Source organism: Vicugna pacos, chromosome 19 (assembly GCF_048564905.1).
Source record: "Vicugna pacos chromosome 19, VicPac4, whole genome shotgun sequence".
NCBI classification, from domain to species: Eukaryota; Metazoa; Chordata; class Mammalia; order Artiodactyla; family Camelidae; genus Vicugna; species Vicugna pacos.
The window spans coordinates 19333494-19355812 of NC_133005.1; the positions used below are offsets into that span (position 1 = coordinate 19333494).

A 22319-nucleotide genomic window follows, 5' to 3' on the forward strand; every position below is an offset into this window, starting at 1 on the left:
CTTGGCAAAGATTTTATTTGTTCTTTCCCAAAACAGGTTTCTGGCTTGACAGTGTGTTCTGAACCCCATCTAAGGCAAAGCACTATGAAAGAAAGACTGGTGACCCATTAGTGTGTCGACAGAAAGAACTGACATAGAAATGAAGATGAGTATATAATGTTGGCTGAAATCAGTTAAACAAAACTCACATAGAATACCTTATTATCTCATCTTCCCTTGTCACACCACTAAACACACCCAAATGATAGCACAAGAAAATAAGAGCCTTTTCAGTTTTAAAAATTTAATTTTTCCTCCTAAATGATCAAACGTTTAGGACGCTGTGTAAGACAATAAGCATTAGAGTAAGTGGCCCCCAACTCTGCACATAGGACATCACCACAAATAATATGCTTTTTGTTAAGCAAAGCAAGCTGGGTTTGATTAATTTTCTCTTTCCCTGCTTCTATAGCACCTTTTCATTTTTTTCCTAATAAAAACAATTTAGAACAAGAAACGTTTGTTCACGGAAGCTAGTTTACATAATTAATGCCAGAACTCCAAAGTACAAACAAACTGGACAGAGGTTGTCAACAGCTGCATCATTCAAAGGCTTTGCGTCCTCTCTCTTCTGGTCCTTGTGTGTTCATGAAGGCAGCCTACCCACATCTTACCCATGTCTGTTAGGCTCCCCATGTGAGTCCCACACTGTATAATAATAAAAGATTAACTTCTGTAAAACTGTGGTTGTGACTGGGGCTTGGTCATTATTGTATTCCATCAGAGGGAAAGCTTCAGCATCTGAAAAGAAAAGTTTCCATTGTAAGGTTCTACTCGCAACTATCCAGCCCTTCTCCTTGGTGGCCTCAGGCAAACCTTATAACCCACATCTTCCTCATTTTGAAAATTAGCTACTTCCATATGACCCAGGAATCCCACTCCTGGGCACATATCCAGAAGGAACCCTACTTCAAAAAGACACCTGCACCCCAATGTTCATAGCAGCACTATGTACAATAGCCAAGACATGGAAACATCTAAATGTCCATCAACAGATGACTAGATAAAGAAGAGGTGGTATATTTATACAATGGAATACTATTCAGCCATAAAGGACAGCAGAATGCCATTTGCAGCAACATGGATGTCCCTGGAGAATGTCATTTTAAGTGAAGTAAGCCAGATAGAGAAAGAAAAATACCATATGAGATCGCTCATATGTGGAATCTAAAAAAAAAACAAAACATAAATGCAAAACAGAAACAGATTCATAGACATAGAATACAAACTTGTGGTTGCCAAGGGGGCGGAGGGTGGGAAGGGACAGATGGGATTTCAGAATTTTCAGATACTGACAGGCATATGCAGAATAGATAAACAAGATTATACTGTATAGCACAGGGAAATATATACAAGATCTTGTGGTAGCTCACAGAGAAAAAAACGTGTGACAATGAATATATGTATGTTCATGTATAACTGAAAATTGTGCTCTACACTGGAATTTGACACAACATTGTAAAATGACGATAACTCAATAAAAAATGTTAAAAAAAAAGAAAGAAAATTAGCTACTTCCCATCTCCAAGGGATTTTGCAAAACTGAGCAAGATTAAAATGCTTATGATGCCAAACAGATACTTATGGGTGAATGAATCCATCAAACGTTCTCTTATAAATTTGAAAGACATATTAAGCCTAGTCCTCCTTTTTATATGAATAAACATGAGCATTGTTTAAGGTATGAATAAAACATATTTTTTCAAGAAGTTCAGAAGTTTGAGGTCAAGAAAATCATGTAAACAATGATACTTATGACTGACTTCTAAACAGAAATAATGGACGCCAGAAAACAGTGGAATAATCTATTTGAGGTATGAGAAGAAACTGCAAGCCTGGATTTATACAGGCAGAGAAAATACCCTATAAAAGTGAAGGCAAAATAAATACATTTTAAGACAACCCCAAACAGAAAATTTATCACCAGAAGTCTTGTGCTAAGAGAAGGACCACTGAGAGTTGTTGAAGTAGAAAGAAAATCATCTCTGGCAAAAATGCAGGGAAAAAATGAGAAGGAATGTGGACCAATGGAAGCCACAGACGTGGGGTTAGAAACACAAGCCCCAACATCCAATTTCTGAGTGTTTCTTGACACCAAGTCACCGAACTTATCTATCACATCTACATATCCTTGTAGGTGTATGAACTGGGAGAAGAACTGACTGGGATTCTGGTAAACAGACAAAAGAAACAAAACAGCAACAACAATTAGAATAAGAGACTAAAATACAGGACAGCTACCATTTTTATATGTTCCTTTGTTTTGCTTTAATTTGGTTACTTGGTTTCCGTATTTGTTAGCCATTGTCTTTGACTTTTTGGTGTTTGGCCATTACTTAAGTTTGCTCTTTGAGTCTCATTTGCTTCCAAAACTACCTCTTTACAGAGCAGGAATGGGCATCTAATACCAAACAAACAGGCAACATCTCAAAAGCCAGCTCGCTAGCCTGAGCCTCAGGATGCTCTTGTCAAATGATTCATCCGTCTGGACTCAGGGCAGAACAAAAAGTGAAGGTTAAGCTATGAGTCACCCCACAGTGGTTCACACCTGCTTCCGCGGTTTACAAAGTCAAGCCTTAAAGGGACTGCTGCAATCTTCAAAGAATCCGAATGCACACTTTAGGAAGAGAACTCGCTAAAAAAACTGCAATTACAAACAAAAATTGGCTGAGAAAGGAATTGTAGAGATCATTCAAGTCAGAGGTTCCTAAGCTCTTTGGGATCATATAGTCTTTGAAAATCCATGGAAAGCTATGGACTTTTTTGCCTCCAAACCACATTTAAGATCTTGCATAGAATTTTAAGGAATTTATATATGTCTGTGTGTGTATATATGTATACATATAATGAATCTCACCCATGAATCCACTCAAAGTCCCAGGGCTATGCATTTTTAAGTCCCTGATTTAAGCTAAGCAGGAATAGGTGGTCTAGAAAGGTTAAGTTGTCTACCTAAAGTGACAAGAGTCAGGAGAGCAGCTCAGGGGCCAGAACACGGGTACCCCTGGCTCACAGTCAACGACCCACACCACTGCTCCAGAGTAAAGAAAGATCTAAACTTTTAAAAATACGGTTGTTCTGGGGCAGGTTGGACTTTCTCGAAACACACATTGATTAGGAAGTTGCATTGGGGAGAAATGATCTTGACTATAAATGAAAGACAGTCAGATTTTCTATTTGGGTTCCAAATTAATTGTCTTTATTTTTCTATTCTGGATCAGCTTTAAAACTGAGAATCAGGTGATTAGAAACATAAATTCCTAGGAAGAGGCATTATGTTAGCATTTTCCTTCCGGTGTACCCAGAGTGGCACACAGGGGAAGAGAGTCCCAAATTCTGAGGCCACACTATCTATTCTAAAATCTTTAATATAAACAGATAGTAGGAGCCTCTTTTATCTATTTGATCATTTCAAGCAATTAAACCGGCACATATTTCTTATACTTTTAGGCATCATGCCCTTTCTATTTCTAACAAAATTTTAGAGACACTCACTCCTAGAATTGTTGCAAATGTCTGTCATTGAAATCCTACAATGAAGTGGCAGCCTGTTAGTTCTCAGGGAATTGCCCTTACACAGAATCTACAAGACACCCTGTTCTGGGGGCTTCCTCTTCCAACTGTTCATAGAGAAACTGGTCGTGTTAGCAAGAGCCGCAGCCTGGCAATGAGATTATGTTGCCTGTGTTCAAAACGGTTCTGATTCTTTCTGACTGTGTGACTCTAAGGAAGTCATTTAACCTCTCTAAACATTGTTGTCCTGATGGGTAAAGCAGGAATCATAATCAAACCGACTTACAATGTTGCTGAAGTTAGAAGCCTATCAGGCACGTAAAACGATTGGCCAGTGCCTGGAGCACAGTAAACCTGGGTCCACATTAACTCGTGTTGCTGTTATTAACGTCTCAGGTCAAGGCACAGGGCCAGGGAGAGGAAGAGACAGGATGGGAGAGGGTGACCAATGCCTGAAACTGAAGAAGACATTGTAAAGCAGTTTGGTTTGACCTTGATTTAAAATACAGAAACAACTGAAGCCCTTCTAGCCCTAGACGTCTAACCTACTTACTTCCAACCAGGACGCATGAAAGCGTTGCTATCAAAGGGTCTTGGTTCAGTGCAGAATCAAAGGACATCATTAAAAAGATTCCATTACAAGGTGCAGCCCTAGGGGTAGTAATAAGGCGAGATTCCAGCGTCACCGAACCCCGGTGATCATGACGTTCTCGTCTGCTGTGGGAGGTGACTCCCGGGTTCAGCCAGTTGCTTGTCAGCTTCCAGCCTCTGAGAAAAGAGAGGCTGAAGGTGGTCACTGAAGTGTCCCTGTGTAATAAGCAGAGGAGGTGGGAGCCTTCTCTGGAGGGATTTTGGTTCTCTTTCATGGCAGTCGTTTCTGGTTTATCATATACTTTATTTTGCATTTGTTCAGAAGACATTAGTCTTTCTAGTCAGAGCTTAGTCTGATTTTCTTTTTATTTAAATAATGGTGGTTCAATATACACCTATTCATCTCCTATTTAAAAAAAATTCAGAAAGAACAATCATTCTTCCACGCCTCCTTTTGCTGCTTTGCTTGCCTTGGGATTGTAAGAGTCCACGGTGGCTGAGCTTAAATGTCTATAACCTGGTTGTCCCCCTAGAGACATCTGGAGGCAGATTCTACTTCTGGCTTCTCAGTGCTCCGATGGGCTCCCGGGTGATGAAGCGAACTCTCCGCAGAGTGGGACACAGAATTCCACTCCGAAAATAAACAAAAGCCTCTTGCTTCCTACCTCGAGGTTGAGGCTCAAGTTGCTTCAAACAGCTTGTTTACATAGGAGCCCAGAGTGTGGCCTGAGCTCTGATCCCTTCCCTGATAAGAGCCTCAGCATGTTCTGTGTCCAAGCTGTTTGGGTTCAAGTGCAGGATAAGACCCCCGAATGGAAAAGTGTGCTGGGTCCCTGCAACTCTGGCAAAGAAGTTGGGCCTGTTTTTCCAGGATGCAATCCCCATCCAACAGCCTCCAAACGCCCAGCACTGCTGGAGAAAAGCACACACCAGATCAATAGGGACGGAAGACGCTTTTCATTATTTCCAACCTCAGGAAACAACTCTCATCACTGTCATCGACCTTCCTTCCACCTCTAAGCTTATAAAAATATTTTAAGATGCTCTTACCCTAAAAAAAAGGTATTAAATTTTAAAACTCTAAACCATTACCCAATTCTACAAACCCCACAAGTTATTCCTATATCTTTTCCTGCCTTCTCCACCTTTTAAAAGAGTAGTCATCTATCTGCAAAAAAATATATACTTTGAACCTTAAGAAAAAGTGTCAACATTAAACTATTTTTGACCTTCAAAATCTTTCATATGATTCAACCCAATAGCCCCAGTCTGTTAACAGCGTTTATCACGGGAGGACTGATAAGGCATGGAGGGAGCTTGAGAAGTTATTATTTTCTACTTTATACGTTTCTATATTTTCCAAATTTCTTCAACCACCTTCTATTAGTTTTAAAATCATTATATAAAAAGAAGTGGTCAAAAATCTCCATCTCCAACTTCCTCAAGGCACATCGATTCCACAGCCCCTTGACATCTGCTCTTTCCACCGGCCCCTCTTGCTTCTCTCACCAAGGATGACAAAGTCACCCAGTAACCAAATTTAGCCAATGGCCCAGATGAACCTGTTATGACATCTGACATTTTCCCATTTCTACACTCTCCCCTCCATTTAGCACTGGTTTTCCTGCTTCTCCAGTCTCCATCCACTCCATCTCAGTCTCCTCCAGTTTACTCACTGGACAAATATTTACTGAGTACTACTAGGTGCCACTCCCTAAAGCTAGCAAAATTACAGTGAATACAACAACTTTTGCCCCTGTCCATCTGTAAAATGTTGGCTTCTCCAGGGTTCTATCCACCTCTCTTGTTTTTCATTCTTTCCCTGAACCATTTCTTCAGCTGTCTGGTTTTGTTCTCTTCGGCGAACTCTGTGCTGATGGCTCACAAAGCCCCCGCTTCTCCCCACTCCCCTTCTTCAGCGGAATGTTCCAGTGCACCTCACCTGTGATGCATTCTGGACCCAATTCAGCCAGCACTGTTCTTCCTCCAGCATCTCCTAGGTAGGTCCTGGTCTCCCTGTTCATCCAGACATGCACTCTAGAGTTATCCTTAAATCCTCCTTGTTTTCAGCTGGCTCCTTCTAAAAGCAGGCGCTAGGGGCAGTATCTGAGCACAAAGAACTTATTTAAAAGGTGACTCCAGGAAGCAGGAATGAGAGAGTAGAGAGTGTGAAGCAGGGAAGGAGAAAGAATCAATAAGAGGAGTGTTACTGAGTGGGTTCTTGCTGTGGACAACTGGAGTGCGATTCCACACAGGGATTTCTGAGGAACCGTGTGGAGTAAGTTTCCAGATTTTCCCACTGAAGGTTGAGAACCTGCATTATTTTTATAAATTCATTTCCCAGTGGTGAAGCGTTGCTGGGAGTGAGACATGGCTTGGGTGTTTCCTGCACTTTGAGTGTGCCTAGAACCGTGTACCACAGATGCAGGTGAAAGCTGATGCAAGGCAAGGAGCTTACAACAGTAAGGGGCATGTATACATCCGCCACCCTCCCCCTGTCCTCACATCCAGTTTCCAACTCCTAATAATTCAGCCACTTAAATATTGTTGTAATTTGTCTCTTTTCCTCCATCACCAATTAGTTCAGACTATCTCGTCATCAACACAATTAGAGCCATCTTTCCTTTCTGTCTCCCCTCAAGACGGCCACCAAACGTGTCTATCTAAAAAACACTTCTGATCATATAGATTCCTTGTTTAGAAATTCAAGATGACCCCAATATCTACATGTCAAATATCTATACAAATGGAAACCCCCCGAAAAAAATTTTGAAGGCATAGTTGTCAACATCTATGACAGAATGTGTTTTCAAAATCAGACTTTCAGAATTCAAGTATTATTTTACTATTCACATAACTTCTACTTAGATCAAAACATTTAGAACCAGATGACTCAGATGATTTTACTATTGCTAAAAGACAAAAAATGAACAGGTCTAAAGTCAGCAAGCTTCCTACTTAATCACTAAAAAATTATGTGGCTGCTAGAATCCACTTATATTTTCTTTTAGCAACGAGCTTGATAAGCTATTACCTTGGACAATGAAGGCAGGCAGAAATGTGCTCTATTTTGTGTTACTGGTATAGATGTAGGTTAAGAAGAAAGACCAAAAAAGAAATACTGTATTGAGTCATTCAACAAATATTTATTTTGAACTCAGAGGGTAAACCACAAAACATAATGCAAGTACTCTGCTTTCAAGGAACTCATATTCAATTTCAGAACTCATATTCAATTTCAAATTTTGTTATACACAGTATAGTAGGCTACTAAGATACACAACACCATAGATGACTCTCAGATATAGTATGTTGAGTGGAAAACACCAGTCACAAAAGGACTAAGTGATTCCGTTTATATTAAGCTCAAAATTAAGCAAAACCAATTTATGGTGAAGGAAGTCAGAACTTAGGTTACCCTTGGAGAGAGGGTTATTAGTGGGTGTGGTGCAAAATTTCTTCCCCTCATCTAGCTTCATTAAGTACTAGATGCAAAACATTCGGAGTGAGCAATAAGATAGTAATTAATGAGACCAATATATAAGCGAAGGTAACTCATAGGTCACAGGGATTCTCAAAACTCTTTTCCATCTCAGTAGGCATCTGAATGAGAACCTCTCGTGACACAAGAGATTGCGGGGCAGGGCCACACCCAGATAAGATATGCCTGAGCTATTTGTACTTCCCTGAGTTAAAGCTATAACTCAACTTCCTTCTCATAAGTAATCGTAACACATCAACATGTCAGATACTTGGTTGAGGGTGTTCAGAAAAACACTGTACAACCTACCATCATTTTTCCAATTGTATAATGAAATGGTGAGTTTTTAAAAAGCGATTTAGGACATGGCTTTGTCTTTAATAGCAGCAGCAAAGGAAACACTATAGTAAGTCTCTTCAGTTTCAATAAGTCAGTTGAAACTGAGCTGCCGTTTCTGTTGCTTGGACACTATGATATGGCCAAAGGCATGTAGAAACTGTCCCAAAACTGCCTCTGATCTTCTTTCTCCACATTCAGATTAGAACCAGCCCAAATCCACCATCACCATACTGTCCAGATATCTTCTTACGTATAACCAACTTCCTCCTTCTCTAGCAAATCCAAAATGTGGGTTTTGTTTTTTGTTTTTGTTTTTTTATTGATAGAGAAGAATGGCTTTTTCTTAAGTTCAAAAAATCGTTCTCATTTTGGCCTGGAAATTTCTGAGCGAACCGGAGGTGAAGAAAGTCACTCAGTAGGGTTTTCACCCAGTCGTCTAAGAGGGTGACCTGGAGCCACCTCCATTATTCCCCCTAAGTTTAAATAACACCATAAAAGCATGCATGTGACTTGGGCTTCCTCATGGTATGGTGGCCTCAGGGTAGCAGAACCCCAACAGAGTGTTCCCAACAGCCAGAATGGAAGTTACGTGGCCTTTTGCTGTCTGACAGCAGAAGTGACATATCATCAACTCCACAGTACTTCTCCCGTCCAAGAAGTCACGAGCCCACCAGATTCAAGGGGAGGGGAAACAGATTCTATCTTTTAATGAGAAAAATGCCAAAGAACTTGCAAATTTAACACCACGGGAAGGAGGGAAGGGAAAGTGTCTCCTCATGGACTACATGGGGAATGTACAGATCACTCACAGTAGCTACCCTGTCTCTCTGCCCCCGTGTCTGAGATGATCACAAACTCAGGCCTGGTAATTATCCTGCTTCCACTACTGACACACTTCGCCTGAGCAGATGAAAAATTAAGGCAAGAAGACAGAAGAGATCTTTAAGTGACACTGATATTTATCTTCTGGGAGTGATTTTAGTAGAACAAAAGGACCTAAATCTCCAAAAAGCTATTTCCCCCAACATTCAAGTCAAACCTGAAGTACTCATCTTAAAACTTAAAACTCTGAAATTCAAGCCCCCTCCTCCTCTTTACTTCCCTGCCCCAGAGAGATGGTGGTCTCTCTCTCTTGATTTAACCGTCTCTCTCTCTTGACTTAATATGAATTGATAATTAACTGAGACGTGCAAAAAAGGTGTGATTAAAGACAAAGGCCCAGGGTTTCCTGCCTAAAGTGGGGTCCAGAAGCAGAGAGAGCCAGAAACACACTACCTTCTTGGTTCTGTCCATGAGCGTTCTGAGAAAAGAAACATGGCAGTGAAGGAGGGTAACATAACCACAGGTTTCAGCACTTTCTGCTGCATCCCACTTCCAATGATTTGAGGCGGCCTGTCATAACCTAAATTTAAAAACAGGCTTCTGTTGAGAATCAAATTTCTTCTTAGAATAGAAGCCTCCAGGGACTTTTTTGTATTGGGCTTTTCTGAATTATGAAAGGTGGGTTAAAGACATATAATTTAATCCTAAACCATGGCTCAAAAAAACATGCTTTTCTCCCCAAACATGGAATTCAAAGGGGGAAAATTGGCTTTAAAATAAATTTTCCTTTTCCTGGTTGCTTCTTTAGAAAGAGCCAGAAGCGTAAGACTAAGGAGAGAGAGGAGGTCCAAGGGGAGGTCAGAAATACTGCTGTCCCGAGCCACTGCCCAAGCGCGAGACGGAATTCCATGAACATTGAGAGTTGCAATCTTTTTTCCAAGGCTGTCAAGTTTCCTAGCACTGAGATGATCCCATCTCATGGTCACATGCCTATGATCTGGGACTGTGAATTGGGGTTAATGTGAAGGGGGAGAGGAGGAAAGGTAAAAGGGAACATTTCCTCCTTTTCTCTTCCTTTCTATCTTCCTACATCAACAAAACAAAACAAAAAACAAAAACAAAAACAAAAAGGAGAGAGGAAGAGCACATGAAGAAAATCGCAAAACAACTTTGCAACAGCTTATACCTCTTGGAAGTTTCCAGATCCAATACACTGAAGAAGTCATATTCCTCCATTGCTGAAATGGTCCTGAGTCTAAAGGCCAGGGTGGCTCATCAGGACCTGGGAACCACCCCTCAAGTTTGGTTTACATAAAGTGCCTCTTGGTGGAATCAGTTGCTAAGGTCTAGCTACTAATTCAGATCCAAATACTTGAAAGTCCTAAATCAGCTGCCACCAGTGGCTACGGGTCCTTGACAAACTCAAAATCTATTGGCCAAATTCCCTGTGGATTGATTCCAACAAGCAATCCTCTGCCTAAGAATCATGAACTGAAGTGTGTATCAGCCAAGACTTGATCAAAGAAATAGAACCACTGGAGATGGCAAAATAAGGGATGTATCACAGGGATCTGACCTTATACAGTGGTGGGAGTTGAACAGCCTACAGGGATCTGTGCCTTCTGTGTTTGGTGTGGAGGCTTAAAGTCAGCAGGGCAAGTAGTTATTACGAAAACATGGATACCAAGGGCGGAAACAAGGACAACTGGAACCTTCAAGGATGGGCTGGAATCCTTGAGGACAGATTAGAATTCGTGTTGTTCCTTCACCTCCTCAAGGCTTCCACCTCTGATGACGAAGTGTCCTGTAGGAGGAGATGACATTACCCACCATGGAACTAGACTCTCACCTGGCACATGAGAAAGAACAGCTGAAGGAGGATCCAGCAGGAGCAACAAGTGCTCCAGGACAGGCTCTCAGGATGAGTCTGCAGGAAAATGATGGCAGGCACAACCGGCAGCACTGCCTTGTGCCACACGTGGACCTTCCAAGTATAAGAAGAATATGGCTGTTGCCTCACTCCCACCTTCTACATCTTTCACCAAAGGTATTGTGTCCTATTTTAACCCAGAACTAAGCAAGGAAGGGAATTCTGCAATGTAGTTTCAGCCAAGCTAAGATGACACACTTCTAACCTACCCCAACTTGACTGGTTTTCTAGCACCCACCTGTCACCCACCAACTTGGCTTTAATTGACTGTCTTCTCTGCCACATGACAGGCAAAGGAGAGGGGAAGAGAACAGAAAAAGTAAGTAAGAAAGAGGGGACAAGTTGCACTAAGCATGATGGACAAAACGAGATGAAGAGCCTCTTGACTTCCTGTGATACAAAGAAGTGATGGGTGATGAGATAATCATAGCTAATTAATTGCCCATGATTGGAACATCTCAGCTAAAAAGTTTCCTTGATACCAACCAACTTCTACTTTCCAATCTACTATTGCAATATCTATTAAACTAAGGTCATCCAGTGGGAAATGGATGGTCCAGAGGGTCTGGAGGTCCTAATTACCTACCTTAGCATATCTTTCGAGACTGAAGTCCTTGTGATGTCATCCAAAACCACATGCCAGGTAAGTATATGATAAATAATTTACCCTGGGATTGAGGAGGACTTTCAAAACCACTACGCTAAAAAATACAACCTGCTGTGATATTTTGAGTAGTTCATCTCATTTTCAAGTATAGGTACTAGCTGTATCAACTCCAGTCCCCCATGTCTACCACTCCCATAATGGATCCCATGGTTCAAGGCTTCTTGGATTCCCTGGGGATCTGAGCCAGTTCCCCAGGAAGCCAAAAGATAATAGAGAAAGGGCAAAAAGCATTGCACTTGGGCTGTGGACACCAACCAGTTGATGCTCATTAGCCTGTGTCCAATTATGCTCAGGACATGGGTCACAGCTTCTTTTCACATGTCCATGACACTGTGACTCATGCTCTTGTTGAACTTTTAGGCAGGAAATCTCTATTGGTAATAAACTACAATCAAGTGTCTTTGACTTTATTACCTCATGACAAAAATAGGCAGAACAAGAGCACTGTTATTCACATTTATTGGGTATGGTGGGAAAAATGCAATCAAAGAAATGTGAAGGAAAACAAACATGGAGTTCTCTCCTCCAAAAGAAATATGGCTTCCCACAAAAACTAGCAAAATCTGCACACAATATGTGATTTAGCCCTCAAAGCATGTGTAATACAGTGGAGGAAGCATCAGAGATCAAGAGATGATCTAAAAATGTGTGACAAAAGGGTTTGAGAATGCCCCAAGCTCTTAGGAAGATGGATGGACTGGGAGTAATTTTAAGGGTACAGGTATAAGATGCCACTGGAATATGGTCAAGAGAAACTAATCAATTATATTGACTCATGTGGTAGTCTGATGAAAGGTCATGGAATTGCAAGTAAGGCAGTCTTAGATCACATGAAAAAAAGTAATTCAAAGTTGTCAGGGTCCATCAGGAAGGTCCCTCAGGAAGGCCCAGAGGAAGGGGGATGATGCTGGCTTTGCACATATTAGCACTGCTGTTTTCTATAATGATTGAAAGCAACGATTCTCTAAGTGTGACCCCAGACCAGCATTATCAGCATCTCCCAGGGACTTGTTAGAAATGCAAATTCTTACACACACACACACACACACACACACACACACAAGAAACTCTAGGGGAGGTGGAACCCAAATCAAGGCAATTTTGATGCATAGTAAAGTTTAAGCCACTGGTTTAGAGTGTGTAGTGGATTTACCTTGACTCAGAAACACTGCAAGGAAGAAATGACTCTTGCTTCTGTTTCCATGGTCTCCAAACACTCACATAGCTTCCCTGACAGCTAGCATACTTTCAGGGAGCAAACACCCTCACCAAGCTTACTAAGTCATTTCAGTCCATTTGGTGCTATATTTTCCAAGCTAAATTAATAAATTAACATTCTGATTTTTATATATCAGTCACCTGTAGGGTGTTTTTGACCTGAGCCAGCACTCCAGTCTAAAAATCTGATGCTAACGAGCCTCGTTGACAACACCACCCTCTGGTGCTTAAATACTATCAAAATGGAGAATGTGAAGCCTTTCTGAAGCAGAATCCCTACATATCAAACATAAAAAAAGAAGAAGGACTGCTCTAGTAGTAGCTGGAGTGAAGAGCGAGGACTCCCTGTGTCTCCCCTTCACAGCTTCTGGGATGAACTCCTCAGAGGTCTCAACCTCCAAGGTCATTATTGGAAAACTAAGTATCAGAGAAAGAAGTATCTCTTGGGGAGGCTTCCCAGAGCAAACAGGACTTGAGCTGGGTGCATCCACAATGAGCAGCCACGATCCAATGCCAAGTCAGAACAGAGCTCAGTCACACAGGAGCACATTAGTGGCTTTCAGGTTCCTATGACAATTATCTGTGATTGGCTTTCTGGAATGGCTCGCTTTGTGCCGCCAGGATGAGCTCATAAAAGAGGCAGTTAATTTGAATGAACCTATCACCCCCCAGGTAGTCCAAAGCCAAAGCGGATGAGAGAGCACCATTGCACACACACAAGTCCGCAAATTGTGGCTTCAGTGAGGAGTTCCTACTGTTTTTCTAAAAATATTTGCTGGAATGCCAGCAAAACTGAGCAGTCCTCAAAGCCACATTGGCCCAAGTGATGGCCGGAAGAGAGGCACACAAGACAGAATCCAACAGAACTGAGGGGGAAGGCTTACTGAAAACTCTAGCAATAGAAACAGGATGTGAGAGCAAAAAAAAATCCATAGAAAAATGACAAATTTTTCCAGCTATTTCTGTGAAAACACCCCACCAAAGAAATTCACTTCTTAAGCACTCATCATGACTCTTTTATACAGTTTACTAACAAAAATTCGAGCACCTAACAGGTAAAGACAGTTTCCTAGCTCACTTTAAAGAGGCACAAGACATACCATATATCGCTAATAAGTAGATCATGAGTGATGTCAGAGAAAGAGTAAAGGAAATATATTCAGAAATAAAAAGAGAACGTGGTGATAATGAAGACAAGATAAATGTCAAAGTGAAAAAATAAAATAATTTTACAAGGGCTGATCAAAAAAAAGAGTGTAAATTTTCTAGAGACACAATAAGCTTTCTTGCAAAGAATAAATCCAGCTCTCAAAAAGCATAATTAATGGAACATAGTCACAAGACTGAATGAACAAAAAGCAAATCTGAGTGCCAAGCACAGTATCTTGAATGCATAAGGTGCTCAATGAACTTTGCTCAAAATTGGCATAAATAATATATACGTAAGTGTTTGTATGTTAAATATTAAATAACATTTAGCTTACAACTAGACATAATGTCATAAGATCTTGGACTTCCAAGGGAGACAATGGCTCTGGCCTTAGGAGGGGGATCTGATCTGTGTGCTTCCAACAAAATAAAATGAATAAGATTCCATAGTTCAAGTTTCTACTGCATATCACAGGGAACTATATTCAATATCTTCTAGTAACCTATAATGAAAAAGAATATGAAAAGGAATGCATGTATGTGCATGTATGACTGAAACATTACGCTGTACACCAGAAATTGACACAACATTGTAAACTGACTATACTTCAATAAAAAAGAATGCAAATTAAAAACAAAACAAAAAAAGATAAACATACACACAAAAAGAAAAATGAGGGGAACTAGCCCTTTTCAGAAAATAAAACTGTAAAGCTAGAATATTAAAATAGTGAGGATCAAGTGAATTAAATAAAACATTCATGAACAGAGCCCCCGAAAAAGTGGGATTTAGTTCACAATAATGATGGTGTTTCTAAACTTTTTCCCCCCAGATGAATTATTCAGTAAATAGATTTCAGGCAACTAGCCTTCTGGAAGAAAAGCAATGAGGGTGCATCACTGCATCACACCTCACCAAAAAATTCTAAATGGATCAAACATATGAACATTAAAAGACAAAGAATAAAAGAACAATGGGTAAGATTTTTATAAATATGATGGAAAATCTAAAATCACTAAAGAAAAGATTGATATATCCAATTATATAAAAAATCAAACATTCCTGCAAGCCAAAAATAAACAACATAATCAAAACTTTTAAAAAGCAACAAACAGGAGAACATATTTGCTACTAATATCAGAAGAAGGGCTAACTTCCTCAAGAGAAAACCAGAAAAAAATACAAATACAAGGTTTGCAGAAAAGAAGACAGCAAAAACTTTCCAACCTCACTCATAAAATTAGAACCATAAATCTACAATGAAACATCTTTCTCCTTACATCAGATAGGTAGGGATCAGAAAGTCTGACTTCCTCCTGTGTTACACAGTGTGGAGCAGAGATTCGCAAACTTTTTCTGTAAAAGTCAGATAGTGGATATCATCACCTTTGTGGGCCATACGCTGTCTGCTGCATCTTCTCAGCTCTGCTGTTTAAAAGCAGCTGTAGACAAGGGGCATGGTTATGATCCAACAAAATTTTATTCCCCAAAACAGGCGGCCATAGTTTGTCTATGGAGAAAAACAAGCATCCACATACAGTGCCGATGGGACTGTAAGCTGGTACCACTTTCCCGGAGGGCAGCCTGGCATTGCAGTTAAAGTGCACACAGTTTTTGATCCAGCAATTCTAGTTCTGGGCCTGCAGCTCACAGGTATCCTCACATATGCATGACCTGATCTAACCACAGGGATATTAACTGCAGCCCGAAACTGAGAACAAGTTAAAGGCGTCCATACCATGGAATAATAGTCAACTGTTAAAAACAACAGGGAGTCCTCATTGACAAAAATAGACTGAACTCCAAGGTATAATGTTAAGTTCAAAAAACGAGATGCAGGACAGGGCATAAAGATTCCATCACATGGGTGGGAAGGAGAACACACACACACTTACAAATGCATGAATTATCTTATCATTTGTGAAACTATAAGAAAGCATCCCTCTAAGAGGAACTGAGTGACTGGGAACAGGGTAAGAATGAGACTGACTGTTTACCATATGAATGCTTCTGAACTCAGAATTTTGAGCAATGTTCTCATATTACTCATATAAAAATTAAAGCTGGGGTGAGGGAGGGTGTAGCTCAAGTGGTAGAGCACATGCTTAGCATATAAGAAGGTCCTGGGTTCAATCCCCAGCAGTCCCTCTAAAAAGAAATAAGTAACTAAACCTAACTACCTCCCCTCCAAAAAATAAAATAAAATAAAATTTTTAGAAGGTCTTAAAAAATTAAAGCTAAATTTATGAGTTTCCACTTAATCAGGCCCATTAACAGTGGATAGGCAAGACAAGAGATGAAAAGGAATCCCTGAAAATATGCCCAAGAAACATATATTCCAGATTATTCTCGCCCAGACTTTTTCCCTTAGATTTTGTGGTCTTTTTATCTTCAGTCCTTAGGACCTCTTACTTTGTCAAATCCCAAACATTCCATCTCTCTTTTAACCTATGTGCACAGTGTGTCTGAGTCAGCCATTCCTGCCTCCTGCGCTCCGTCTCTGCTGAGGATTCACCCGAAGTAAGGTCAGGGAAGGTTCCTTTCTCCAGGTGAATGAGCCTGGCTGGTGACTGCCAAGGCCAGAAGGAGAGGGCAGACAAGGACACTTCTGAGGAGCAAACCCTGGCCAGACCAGCTCCCGTCACTCACCTAATTGGGAAAAGGCATCTTTCCCAAGGCTTCTCGCACACCTGGCCCTAGTTTGGAAACTTCAGGATGGCACCAATGAGAAGATGTCGTGGGAACATCACTATTTCCATAATGACCACAGAGACAGGCATGCCTGTTGACTGACAACACTTACAAGGGCTGCAGATGACAGTGAGTGCAATGTTAATTCCACCATCTCCAAGACTCGGGTTGCTATGCCTCAGCACCTGGCCTCATTGAACCAGGCCCACGTCTCCCTTCCCCTGAATCTCCTGTATGAAATAGGTTGGCCTCACTCTTTCCAATTTATCTAGGAAAGAGGACTGCATGGCCTGAAGTTGAAGGTCAAGTTCACCAGAAGCAGAGCTGTGACAGGGATTTAGAGAGCGTGCACTCTCAGGAGGGAAGTCAGGGAGCTGAGCAAGGCTATGGGTCCAGGCTCATCCTGACCCCATGGGGGACCCTGCAGCACAAGTGACACCCCAGAGTTGACCCTCTTATGGCTGCAAACCAAAGGGGAAGGGTGTAGCTTTCCTAATAAAAGGGGTCCTGTTTGTCTGGGGGCAATCCTCTGGAAAAGCAAACAGCACACACAGCAGCTGGAAGGTAAGTTCCAGCCCAGCAAAGAAGATTGGGTGGGGTGCCCTCAGCACACTTTTCATGCCTGCTGGATCTCTGAACAGCAGAGAACACCTGCTCTGACCAGAATGAATTTCCAAGGGGAAGTCCTGGATCCATCATCCACAGTCTTTGTCCATCAAGTAACAGACATCCCCGTATTTGGGTGATGCCGCGGCATGCGTCACGCAAATGTCAGCAGCCTTTGGGTAATGCGGTGGTTTGCCAGGGCTGCCATAACAAAGTAGCATAAACCGAGTGGCTTAAACAAGAGAAATGCACTGTCTCATGGCTCCAGGGGTCAGAAGTTCCCGATCAAGGTGCTGGCAAGGCCATGCTCCCTGAAACCTGTCGGGGAAGGAGGCTTCCTCACCTCTTCCAGCTTCTGGGAGCCCCAGATGTACTCTGACTTGCAGTAGCATAACTTCAGTCTTCCATGGTGTGGTCCCTAGGCATGCATCTGTCCCCAGATTTCCCCTTTTTCAGTAAGGACATCAGTCATGTTGGATTAGAGGCCCACCGTACTCCAGTATGACCTCATCTTAACTGAATTTATCTTCAACAGCTTTATTTCCAAATAAGGTCACATTCTGAGGTATCAGAGGTTAGGACTTCAACATATGAATTGGGTTTGGGGAGGGGACACAATTCAACCCATCATATAAGTGTATAACCACATTAGCATTTCTACCTAAGAGTTTGGCTTCCAGTCTGGGCCTGCTCCCGCCATACCATACTTCTACCTTAAGTCCAGTCACTAAAACCCAGTCTTGTGTGACCCATTATGTAATGGGAACCCCGTATTTTAACCTCCATCATAATTAACTTAGCCTTGGAAATTCCAAGTGAGGACCCAAGCCAGTCCCTCTTCTGTGTGATGGCAAGTGTCCGAGCATGGACACAACGCAATTACTCTTCTCATTTGTAACTTCCATCTCTTGGTTTGGCCACTGTTTGGTCAACGGAGAGCAGAGAGACCACCTCCATGTATGTAAAAAACTTTTCAGTCTTGGAGATGCGAGACCAGAGGGGTTGAACTGTGTGCAACACTTTGTGGGTAAAATGTTTGTTTTTAACATTCACAATGAGGTACATACAATTGTTATTTTAAAAATTGTGAACATTGAGAAACAACACAGAGGAATAGGTTCTTATTTCAATATACTGGATATCAAGAGAGTGGGACTATAGACATGAATCACTGTGTTGTCCCTGGCTACTAATCAGAGGGTCAAATGAAGTCACCATAGGCACACCCATGCAGAGGTGCGCCATTGAAACTTCCATTCTGGAGATCAGTACTAGGGAGGTGCAACGCCATCAGCAAAATTGGAGGAATGTGGGCAGCAGATGATGCATGGACCACTGGGGGATAAACAGGAAGGCAGAAGAGAATATATGCACATGATAGTCACTGTAGGAGTGAGGCGAGAGTTACACATACGAGTGAAAAGATGAAGGAATCCTCACTAAAAGATGTTGTCTGGATCTACTCTCATCAGCCTTCACACACTCCTTCTTTCCAGCCAAGTGTTTTCTTGACCCGATGCTTGGGTTCTGAACGTCCCACGCTGCTGTCCGGGTCTGAGACTTGCTTCATTATCAAGGTGATGTCACAAGCTCCTGGCAATCAGGTTACTTATTAGTTTCTCTTGCCTGTCTTTAACTTCCTGACCCATCACTTGGCCCCAACCTCTGGAAACAGTGCACACCTTGCTCCCACTTGCTGCCCAACCTACTGCAGCCTGAGCTAACCTATGCCCTTTGATTTTCCACACGATGTTCTTGCAACTTCAAATATTTGTGTGGCCCATAATCTTTACCTATTGCCAAGTTTTCTAGGCCCTTTGAATTAAGCAGTTTTCTTTAAATCAGTAATTTTTGTACCCTAGCTAGCCATGCTGCATGTGACTGGATAATACTGGGCTGGCATCTTTCATTTAAATTTTGTTTTCAGACCTGGGCTTACAGCAGACTAGCCATGCATGCAGAAATAAGTGTCACACACTACTTCTTCATGATTTCATATAATAGTCTTGGGAAATAACTTCTTGGGTATGCATCCACACCTGCAAATGGTACACCAAATTATGTTTCATCGTTTTACAAAGGGGGTATATTACTTGCATTAATGGTCCCAATTCCTCACCCTTCCTTATATCCATGCCCTTTGTAAACTTGCAGCATCCTCCTACTCTGATGCTGGGTTGGCCAAGTATCTTGATGTGGCCAGTGGGATGTTGGCAGACATATTGCAGAGGCTTGAAAAAGTACTTTCATATGTTCACAGTTGCTCTTGCTCCTCTGCCATTGCTATCAGAACATTTCAGCGCTAAGATGGAAGGTAAGATACATAGAGAGGATCTGAGCTGTCATCACTGCTGAGGCCATCTTCAGACTGGGCAAGTCCAGTCAAGACTAGAAGAACCACCCAACCGGACTGCAGACAATGTATCTCATTTGGGGGCCACAGGTTTTAGATGCTTTGTCACTGACACAATAGCTTGCAAAATATCATTTCATACCCAATCCCATTCCATGGCAATTAATCCACTTGAACATAAATTCCATGAGGGCACAGATCTTGTCTGTTTAGGTCACTCATGTTCCCTAAGTACTTAGTATAGTGCCTGATACACAGTAGGTTTTCAATAAGCATCTATTGAATCGATGAATGAATAAATTAGTGAAAATAATTATGGTAAGAGTAATAATGATAACAGGTACAATTTAGTTAAACCCTATTATGTTGTAAGCCCTCTACTAGGTGCCTAGTCAATGGCTTCCTTTAATTCTTTTGTCAACACTGTAAAGTAACTATTATTTATCCCATTTTAAAGATGAGAGAATTGGGGTTCAAAGCAATTGAGTAACTTGTTCAAGAACACACATTTCAAAAGTGGCACTGGCATGACTCAAATGCAGGACTGTTTAAATTTAAAACTCATGTTATTCATAGAATGTATAGGTATTGAATTATTAAAACTATGTAATAGGTATAGTTGAAAGAATTTGAGTGGCTTAACTGAGTTTTAAAATAAGTAAATTATAGTGGATCCTGGAACCTTCTCTCTGCTCAGATGCTTTCCAGGAATCATAAAATTTTGAGCCAAGTGAGCACATGTCTAAGGTCCCCTAGAAGAATACGGAGTTATCCTCTGAGAATCTGACTGTGAAAAGAGAAGCAAAATCAGTGAAAGAAGAAATATATAAAGTAGTATAAATAAAATTACTGCACACCTGAACGAGACATGGATAGAAAACTTAATTGATATTGTTAATAAAAGTGACACAAGCTCAGTGAAGGACTGGATCCACGTGGAAGTGAGAACACATGTCTGCCTTCCCTCTTCCATGAACCCATGAGCGAGAAGATTTTGCAGAATGGAAATCAATGACAGCATTAGCAGTTAAAGAAAGAAAGAAAGAAAGAAAAAACTAGTTGAGTGTATTAGGCAAGATTCTCCAAGGAAACAGACTCCATAGGGTTTGTGTGTGTGTGCACGCATGTGTGTGTGTAGAATAAGGAACTGGCATTTGCAATATGCAATTATGGAGGCTAGAAAGTGCAAGATATAGGCAATATAGCCAGCAGACAGACAGAACCGCAGGAAGAAAATGAAAAATCTACTATCATTGCACATGTTTTACGGTGTAAAGACATTTTACCGTGACCTACAATGAGTGAGCTACAAAAAAAGTAAAGAAATTACTGCTGTTCAGATGTTTCATAATTAATAATAATTAGCTATATTTAATAATGATTAATGTCTCATCTAGTGGATATAGAGAAACTCTTATTCTCAGAAATGGGAGAATATACATTTTTCCAAGCACACAAGGAACATTTATGAACTCTGACCACATGCTAGAACTGTCTTCATTTTATTTTTTTGGAGGGGGAGGTAATTAGGTTTATTTACTTCTTTATTTTTAACGGAGGTACTAGGGATTGAACCTAAGACCTCCCGCATGCTAAGCAAGTGCTCTACCCCTGAGCTGTAACCTTCCCCTAGACCTTCCTTTAAAGGGCCAGATATTAAATATTTCCGGCTTTGCAAGCCATATGGTGTTTATTACAACTGTCCACTCTGCCATCACAGTGAAAGATGCAACGGGAAATATGTAAAAGAATCAGTGTGGCTGTGTTCCAATGAAACTTGACCTGCAGAAACAGGTGATGCGGATTCCTTCTAGAGAAGTGAGAAGGAGAGCACCTATGTTAACGTAGTTTATGTGATTAGCCCAACCTCGCATCAAGTAGAAAACCAGACAGGAATGATACAAGAAATAAGCCAATTTCACTGAAGATCCTAATGCAAAGAAAACTGACTATCCTTTAGGAAAAAGAAAAAAATTGCATCTCAACGTAATCTCAGATAGATTACAGACCTGAATGTAAAAGGCAAAACAAAAACAGAAGAAAATGAAAGAGAATATCTTTATTTCTCTTATATTCTTAAATAAGAGAAACAAGATGTAAAAACATACTGATATATTCTACTACATTTACATCAAAAGCTTTTATTCAACAAAAGATACCATGAAAACAGGGAAAAGATAAGCCACAAACTGGGAAAAGACATTTGCAACATATACAATTGACAAAGGATTGGTTTTCATAATATATAAAGAATTTCTACAAATGAATACCAGATAAGGTAACTGAAGAGAAAAATGGCTCAGACAGATCTACCATAGGAGAGGAAATGTGAATCCCATAAACAGAAAGTTGATCAACCTTATCAGTAATTAGGAAAATGAAAACTAAAAGCAAACTGAGACACCATTTAAAACTCAAAAGGTTGGCAAAATGTATAAATTTGGGAAATATCAAGTTCTGAACAAGGTATGGAGTAAAAGAAAATCCCATAAACTGCTGGCTAAGTGTGTACTGATGAGAATCTCTTTGGAAAATGATTTGTCATTATCTAGCAAAAGGCAACACTATTCTCCCGACCCACTGTATTAGTCAGGGCGACTTAACTTTGTCATAACTCTGTAACAAACTTAAACTTATAGAAGATGCTTGCGAGGACATCATGCTTGCGGATGACGACTGCTTAATGATTGTTACTTTATCAGATTGGTGATGTTTTCATTAGCCATTCTCAAGAAGAAACACAGGAAACGTTAGAAGAAGCAAAGTAAAATTTGCAAGAAGAAACTGACGCCTTAGAATCCAGAGTGAAATCAATCCAGCAGATGTTAGCAGATTTGTAAATTCAGCTACATGCAAAATTTGGGAGTAACATTAAACCTTGAAATTGATGAAAGTTAAACAGTTTATAACACTTTTTAA

The 22319-nt window shown here is 40.8% G+C and overlaps 1 long non-coding RNA gene across 7 annotated transcripts in view; it reads right to left on the bottom strand.

Annotated features, from left to right (window-relative positions):
* The window catches only part of LOC140687393 (uncharacterized), a 365887-nt gene that overhangs the window by 187513 nt on the left and 156055 nt on the right, over nt 1-22319 (bottom strand). The window contains exon 4 of one of the 7 annotated variants that reach the window (XR_012061650.1): nt 365-780. The exons of the other annotated variants lie outside the window; for them this stretch is intronic. This is a non-coding gene — a long non-coding RNA (uncharacterized lncRNA). Of the gene's footprint in view, nt 1-364; nt 781-22319 lie in introns of those variants that run through there. 7 annotated transcript variants of the gene reach the window in all.